Source organism: Mustela erminea, chromosome 2 (genome assembly GCF_009829155.1).
Source record: "Mustela erminea isolate mMusErm1 chromosome 2, mMusErm1.Pri, whole genome shotgun sequence".
NCBI classification, from domain to species: Eukaryota; Metazoa; Chordata; class Mammalia; order Carnivora; family Mustelidae; genus Mustela; species Mustela erminea.
Window position 1 is genome coordinate 133,684,535 of NC_045615.1, and position 8,612 is coordinate 133,693,146.

Below are 8,612 nucleotides of genomic sequence, written 5' to 3' on the forward strand. Positions count from 1 at the left end.
GAGGCAACAACAGATCTTTTGCAAATAAATCTTTTCTTATTAGTGTGTCAGCAGCTTCTACTTTTGCCAAGTTAATCATTTAGACAGCTGAAATCCAGCATGTTTGTTTTGCTAGTTTGGGCCCTGTCAGCAGTAATGCAAGTAAAAGTGGTTTTCTTAATACAACCATTTTTCTTCCCCTTAGTTAAAAGAAATAAATCCCTGTACAGGTTTTTTTCCTTGGGAAAATTACTTTTTATTTTTATGTGTATGTGATCTAGAGGATGGTTAATTTATTAAGTTTTCTTATCCTTAAATTGGGTCAGCTTTCAACAAATCTCCCAAATAGGTACGGTTTACTTTTTGCAGTTAATTTTGTGATTGTATCTCCTCATATTCCTCTATAAATCTTCTGTCTAGTGCTCCAGGATTATCTCCAGGTGATCAGACAAAGGACACCCTTGAAGAGTTTATTCACATAGGACAGCGAAACCTTCTAAATTCCCTCTGCCATATTCACTACTGTAATTAGCTAGCTGAATGTAGTAAAGCTTTTGTACCAAAGGAAAATAATTTGGGTAAACAATCACACTAAAATTAAACACATGAACTATTACACACTGCTGGTTGAGAGTACATACTTTTTGCTAGATAGTTTCTGGAACACAATTTGACCATATATTTTCAAACCTTTAAATATTATGTGTGTTTTGATCCAGTAATTAAGTTTGTAAAGCTCTATCCCAAGGATATAATCAGGGATAGAGTTTAAGTAATGCTCAAAACCCTATAGCATGATTTTATCCTAAACACGAAAAAGAAAAGAACCAGAGTGTCCAGCTGTGAGAGTTGTTATATAAATGAAATAAGTAAAATCATGTGATTGAATAATATGAAGTAACTAAGAACCCAAAAAATGTCCCTTTCAGCAGCTTTATGGATTACATACTATGCAGTGCTTCTTGGTCTGAGACTAAACCTTCAATACACTACTCCTTACTATGTATTTGTGAACTTCCAAGAAGGGATCACCTCTCCTCACATACATCTAAACATAAACAGGGTAGTGATATCTCAAGGACAAGGGAAGCATGAGTGCTACCACAAGCCCACCTGCCAAGAGAAAGAATTAAATCTGAGGTTCTTGCATTAGGTCTATGATATTCAAAGGACATTAATGTGGTTCCAGAGTGACACTACCCTTGATTTATGTCACAAGCAAATAAGAATCTTTTCTTGAGTAAAAGATCAGCAACTCAGGCCTTTAGGATTCCTAAGATTATGGTCAAGAGAAAATGAGACAGCAAAGATCCCCAATACACAAGGAAATAAATCAACATGAGAGACAACAGAAATAAATACTAGATATAGTGTTCGCATACTTCATATATTTTTTAATCAAATACAGGATACTTTAATTAAATATCTGTGCCACAAATATAGTTGTATAAAACAACATAAATTTATTGTTGTATAGTTCTGGAGGTCAAAAGCCCTAAAATAAGGTGTTGGCTGGGCTGAAGATGTGAGCATCTTCAGGAGAAGATGCTCTGCTTTGCTCATCAGAAATCCATTTCTGACTCTTCCCCCGCCCCTGCCCTCCTCTTAAGGATCTCTATGGTTGATCACACTGAGCAGAACTCCATAACCCAGGAAAATCACCCATCGCAAGATCCTTAACTTAATCACAATTTTTTTTTTTAATTTTTAAGGAAAGAACCTAGATGTCCATCAACAGATGAATGGAACTTAATCACAATTTTAAAGTTCTCTTATTTTGCCATGTAAAGCAATATATTTACAGACTTCAGTTGTTAAGATGTGAGCATCTTCAGGAGACATTACTATGGTTCCCACAGCCCTTATCTCTAAAATGGGGGAGTAATAAAGTCTACTTCCTCGGGTTGTTAGGAGGATTAAATCAGGTTAACATTTTTTTTAAACATTTTTTTTTAAAGATTTTATTTATTCATTCTACAGAGAGAAATCACAAGTAGATGGAGAGGCAAGCAGAGAGAGAGAGAGAGGGAAGCAGGCTCCCTGCTGAGCAGAGAGCCCGATGCGGGGCTCGATCCCAGGACCCTGAGATCATGACCCCAGCCGAAGGCAGCAGCTTAACCCACTGAGCCACCCAGGCGCCCCCAGGTTAACATTTTTTAAGTACATAGACTATGGCTAGCTCAAGCATAAAAATGTTTAATGAAAAAAATAAAGAACTGCATGATCTGACTCCTTTATTGTTTAGTTGTTTTGGATTTGTAGTCATTTTCTACTAGCATGCCTGGGTCTTTTTGATTGAGAACCCCACAATACTCATAACATTTATAGAGAGTTAGATACTCCTCCACAGAATTGTGTCTGCTACCTGCTGGTGGCTGGTCTAAAATGACTAGTCATCCTGGATTAATTTAGCCTAATCAGGAATTGAGACATTTGTAATCTGGGCCTCAGATCTCATGAAGATACTCAGGCTGTTTTCCAAGGGGCTTTACCTGTGAGTCTAGATACTGATCTTTGTCTTTCCTTTCTGTCTGTGGAACGCACTGCTCAGTTACCCAGCCTTTGTCTTCTCCAAAATTTTCAAGGTGAAGAGACTGTGGATACAGCCTCACCTCTCTTAATTTTCTTCTACATCTTTGTCTTATAATTCATTACTACTTTGAGAATTTTCTGATGCTTTCTGATGAATATATATTGTATTCCCTCTAGTCATTAACCTTGTTTTAGTCAGCCATTGCCAACAGTTAAATTGAACAACTGGATTTTTTTTTTTTTAAGATTTTATTTATTTATCTGACAGAAAGAGAGAGAGAGAGAGAGGCAAAGGCAGAGGGAGAAGCAGGCTCCCTGCTGAGCAGAGAGCCCATATGGGACTTGATCCCAGGACCCTGGGATCATGACCTGAGCCTCATGACCTGAATTGAGGGCAGATGCTTAACTGACTGAGCTACGCAGGTCCCCCTGGATTTTGTTGTAAGATCCTGTGCTTTTTTTTTTTTTTTAAGAAAATAACAGCTCTTCTCCTAAGAAATAGTTCTCATGCATTCAGCACCTTGATAGAAACTGAATGCTGAGCTGTGGGAAACTTGATTATATGGTGATTATATGACATAAACCACAGAGTCACAGATCAAGGAGGGCTACTAGTACATTTTCATCAAGTGAAACAGTATCTACCTGATCGTGCTAATCAGATCCTCAGGGCACAGAGAGAATCATAATTATGCCCATTATAACATTATTTCCAATTGTTAAAAATGGACAACCTTTTATATACTTTACAACATGAAAATGCATAAGGAAATTTCCCATTAAACATAATGGAATATGATAAAGCAAAAATACATGACCTAGAATTTCTTGTATCCACATGAATATTTTAAATTAAACGTTTATGAGAAAAGTGAGCCTGTGAAATATATATATATGTGGCCTTATATAATTTATTTGAAGATTGAGACATAATAAACAATATTATACATATTTATTATATATGTATATATTTTATATTACTATATATGTATGTGTATATATATGTGTGTGTGTGTATATGTATATATGAGGTATATATAAATGTAAAATTCTAAATACACTTGTGGAATTATTAGTTATAAAATTCCCTAGAAGTGAAAGGGGAAAAGGTTCAGTATTATATGGAGGGCTTCAGATATATATCTGATCAGATATATATACGCATATATATATTTTATACACACATATATATTTTAATACATGAAGCAAACATAGGCAATTTTTAAGAATAGAGAAATCTTCTCTATACTTTTCTGTGCACTTGAATTACTTTATGCTACAAAATAAAATTTTCATCTTAAAAAGCCTTCTTAGAATAACTTATGTTCACACAGTGCTATCTATATCTCTTTGCATTACGAGTTGTGCTACTTTTGTATTTGCCTCATCCTAATCCACCATTGGCCCTTCTCTACCATGCACTGTCCTCGGAGGCTGGGTTTTGTGGACTGACTGCACCCACTTTTCCCTAACTGACAGTCTTCTGGTTGGTCAAGCCAATGGGGGTCACTGTCAGATTGTAGTAGAATAGAGCCAAAGACTATATTTCCTCTTGCTCCTTTATTTCTTTTTCACAAGGTATTTGGCTGTATCTGTATGCCAGCTGGCCACTCCTCCAAAATTCCAGTTCTCCATGAGCTCTGGACATGCTCTTGTCTTTTCAGCCCTAGGAGTAGTAATGGTTTTGCATTGCTGTTATGGGTATCTCACCATTGCTAATTTATCTCCTTATCCCTGTCCACTTCTCTGCAAGTGGGGTTCCTTTGTAAGTCTGCTCATTGAAATATTTGTGTTTCCTGATAGTACCCTTGTTAATGCACTGGTGAAATGAGGAAAACATATAATACAGTATAATAAGTATAATGCAAAAATCTATTGAAATTTTTATTAAAAAATACATGCAATGTGAAAAAAATTAAAAAGTGTCTAAAACTATTTTAATTTAGTTGATTAATTTATAAGTTGGAATTGTTCACACTTGTCTCCAAACTATATGGTCTATTTGGAATCTCCCAAGCCATGAAATGAACTGGTTTAATGATAGTTGTTAGCTATATTTAGGACAATTAAAATAATACTATATGCAAATATAACTTTCAATATATTTAATTATTATTTTGAAAGGGACAATTGTAATAGCTGTTATGGTCATTAATCCAATGGTCAGGTTTTAATATAGTTACAATGATGTGAAATTTTAAAAAATAGCAGTCATATTATAATTTATTTTACAAAGATAATTCACTAGAAATAATATACCTCATTATAAGCCCAAGGGTTTTTAAAATGGAAGGTAACCATGCTCCTTTAGCCAAATTGATTACTCTGTCCTCCTACTCCAATGTGTTTATCTACTAAAGTCAGACTAATTAGCGAATTTGCTAATGAGGTTCCCATATCTGTTGTAAAGAAAAACCTTTCCTTAGCAACCTTGTTATTAAAACAGTAAGCCAGACTAGAGCTCAGTTTGACAAAACTCTGCAATTCATACTCAAGAAATGGAAGCATATTTTTCCCTATTACCTGCAATGTTGATTGGTAATAACAGGATCTCAGTTCAAACAGATAATTAGAGTTGATGATAAAAGGGTGAAGATAAGCCTAATTAATGACTTTGATAATGGTTGTTGCTTGCTTAGAGTGTTAATCCAAGTTCATTGTTTAGCCTCTTCATAACTACTAACCTATATGAAATAATTAATATTCATCTTAAGACACTATATGATATTGTGGGACTGTATCCTTGGGGTGATACTAATGATGATTCTGCTTATCCACTCTGCCTTTTGGATGTATGTTTTGCTGCAACTTCCCATCTTGAGATGGGCTTTCCACTTCCACAAACTCTGGTGACAGCAGGTAATTTTGTAACCACAGATATCCAGGGGTTAAGGTGGAAACGACTGGCATCTGGATTAATGACCACTATCAACCTGCTTGCTTATTGACTATGAGTAGAGCTTTTGCGTAGTACTGGGCGGTGACGGCCAGATCAAGTCAGAGTCTCCCCCTCTTCTGTCTTTGAATTCAAAACATGCTGTATGTTTTGAAGGCTTAGAGACAAGAGAATATGGCCCTTTTAAAGAGTTGAAATGTATGTGGTCCGGCATCAGAAATGGCTAGAAATGAGACTGGAGAGAGCGTCAGGGTTCATATGTCAGAAAGTTTGCAAACCATCATTAAGGATTCTGATCTTTTCCATACCGGTTATTAGAACTCTTGACAGAGATAAAACCAGAAAATCAGGTGATCCGATTTACATTTTTCCTCTTTGGTTTATTCTTACATTCAACCTGGCTTGAGGTCATGTTTTAGCCTCATCATCTGCTTCTATTAAGAAATTTGCTTATTTATTCATTTATTTATTTATGTATTTTGACTATCTTATCCCAGCTTTTTCCAGTCCAGATAATTTCTAGGAGATCATGTTTTACCACTGTATATATTACCTATTATTTGTTAGCCTATATTACCAGACTTTGACTTCTCAGATGACATTCAGGATCAGAAGTTTGTGTCTTGGCTCTTCTCCTTGCCAGCAGGATGACTTGGCACGGTTATCTTCTCATTTCCATAGACCAAATTTCTTTTTTGGCAAAATGATATTTTATTTATTATACTTTAAAGATTTTTTTTGTGGGGGAGTAATTGGAAAACTCTAGATGAGGGTGTTGCAAATATGACATGAGGCATGACTGTGTTATTAAGGTAAAGTGAATTTGCTATTTGTATATTATTGAGACTGAGCAAGAAAAGGCAGAGTCCCTTATGACAGCAAAAGTGGGCTTTAGAGTTGGACAGGTTTCAGCCAAACCTTTGCTACTTAGCACTTAAGTAGCCTTGAGCAAAGTAACCCCCCTAAACTTCAGCATCTTTATTTATAAAGTAGAGACAACAAAGCTACTTCACAATGTGTGGATTTAGTGAAATAACAGACATGAAGAATTTAGGGAACAAAGGAATTGGAATACAGTAAGTACATGTTCAATAAGGTTGTAATTACTTTATTAAGTACTAAAATATTTGCATTTTAAAATTTATATTTAATTATAGGAACCTCTTGTAATTGATTTAGAAAAAATAGCACACAGAAAACTGATTTGGATAGAGTAGATCGTTCTGTGTAAAAAATAGTCTCTTAATGGGTGCCTGGGCAGGTCAGTCATTAAGCTGCTGCCTTTGGCTCAGATCATGATCCCAGGGCCCCAGGATTGAGCCCCGCATCAGGCTCCCTGATCGATAGGAAGCCTGCTTTTCTCTCTCCCACTCCTCCTGCTTCTGTTCCCTCTCTTGCTGTGTCTCTCTTTGTCAAAAAAATAAATAAAATATTTAAAAAACAGTCTTTGGGAAGTAAAGTTAAAGCACAAAGAAGGAGTTTATAGGAAGTTAGCAGCTATTTGAGAAAGTAGGAGTTTGTCTTCTTTCTGACGTCAAAATCAACTTTAAACTTAGTGTTGAACACACAACATGCTCTTTACAGGTGTTGTTGAATGGACAAATGGAAGGAAGAATTAATAAATTAAGACTTTGTTTGCAGAGTGATAACATATTCAGGTCACTCTATGCATTGGGGGAGACAGTTAGAACCAGCAAGGGTACAAAGTGAAATTACTGCTCTAAAGGCAACTGTACGGGCCCCTGGGTGGCTCAGTGGGTTAAAGCCTCTGCCTTCAGTTCCAGGTCATGATCCCAGGGTCCTGGGATCAAGCCCCACATCGGGCTCTCTGCTCAGCAGGGAGCCTGCTTCCCCCCACCACCTGCCTCTCTGCCTACTTGTGATCTTTATCTCTGTCAAATAAAGAAATAAAATCTTTTTAAAAATAATTCCTTAAAGAAGAAAAAAACAAAAAAAAAAACAAAAAAATCAAACAACAACAACAACAAAAAAGGCAGCTGTAAAGAGTAGACAAAGAAGCACCTGGGTGGTGCAGTCAGTTATGTGTCAGACTTGGTTTTGGCTTGGGTCATGATTCCAGGGTCCTGGGATCGAGCCCTGCATGGAGCTCCATGCTCAGCAGGTAGTCTGCTTGAAATTCTCTCTCCCTTCTCCTTCTGCCCCTGCCCCTGCTCTCTCTCTCCCTCTCTAAAATAAATAAATAAATCTTTTAAAAGATTTCTTAAAAAATAAAAGAATAGACATACACATTTGTGGCAGGGGGTAGAGAGACTGTGTGGCAATGAACAACATGGTGGTGGTTGCAGTGATGATGATGATGATGAGGATGATGATGATGATGATGATGATGATGATGATGGTACCTAGTGTTTAACAGTGCCAGGCACAATTTCAAATACTTTATGTGTATTATCTACTTACTTCTCTAAAACTCCCTATAATCAGGTGCTGACCCTATTTTTATAGGAACAAACTCAAACAAAGAGAGAGTCCAAAACTTGCCCAAATGTACATGTTATGAAGTAAGTCTGAGAGAAATAGTAGAAAAGAAAATAACCTGTTTCTAATACCCCAGGTTCTGGCGAGGTGATAGAAGAACGCACAAACCTCCATCTTGTAGGTGCCATGGGAAAACAAAGCACAACCCAGATGTTTAAAATCCCCAGGAGAGGGGCACCTGGGGGGCTCAGTGAGTTAAGTTTCTGCCCTCAGCTCAGGTCATGATCTCAGGGTCCTGGGATCGAGCCCCGCGTTGGGCTCTCTGCTCAGTAGGGTGCCTGCTTCCCCCCTCTCTCTGCCTGCCTCTTTGCCTACTTGTGATCTCTCTGTCAAATAAATAAATAATCTTGAAAAATAACAAAATAAAATAAAATCCCCAGAAGAATGTAGCCAAGGAAGCTGCATGCCTCTCCATGGAAAAGGGTTTGTCCCTTGTCGACTATAGAAGTGCCATCATTGTCTTCTCAAACCTGAGGCATGGATGTTTGCTGTGTCCTCACATTCCTAAGGACCGAGGTTGTTAGATACTCTCTGAATGAAATACGTTCAAGAAGAAGAGCTGAGATTGACTTAGGACACAAATAAGTGTTAAGAGCCAGGAATCATGAAATTTTCAGGTGTTAAGGATTTAAAACTTTCCTTTCCATACATTTCCAGTTTCTGTTTCTCAGTGGGTAGTCTTTTTTTTGTGTGTGTTCCTCTTTAT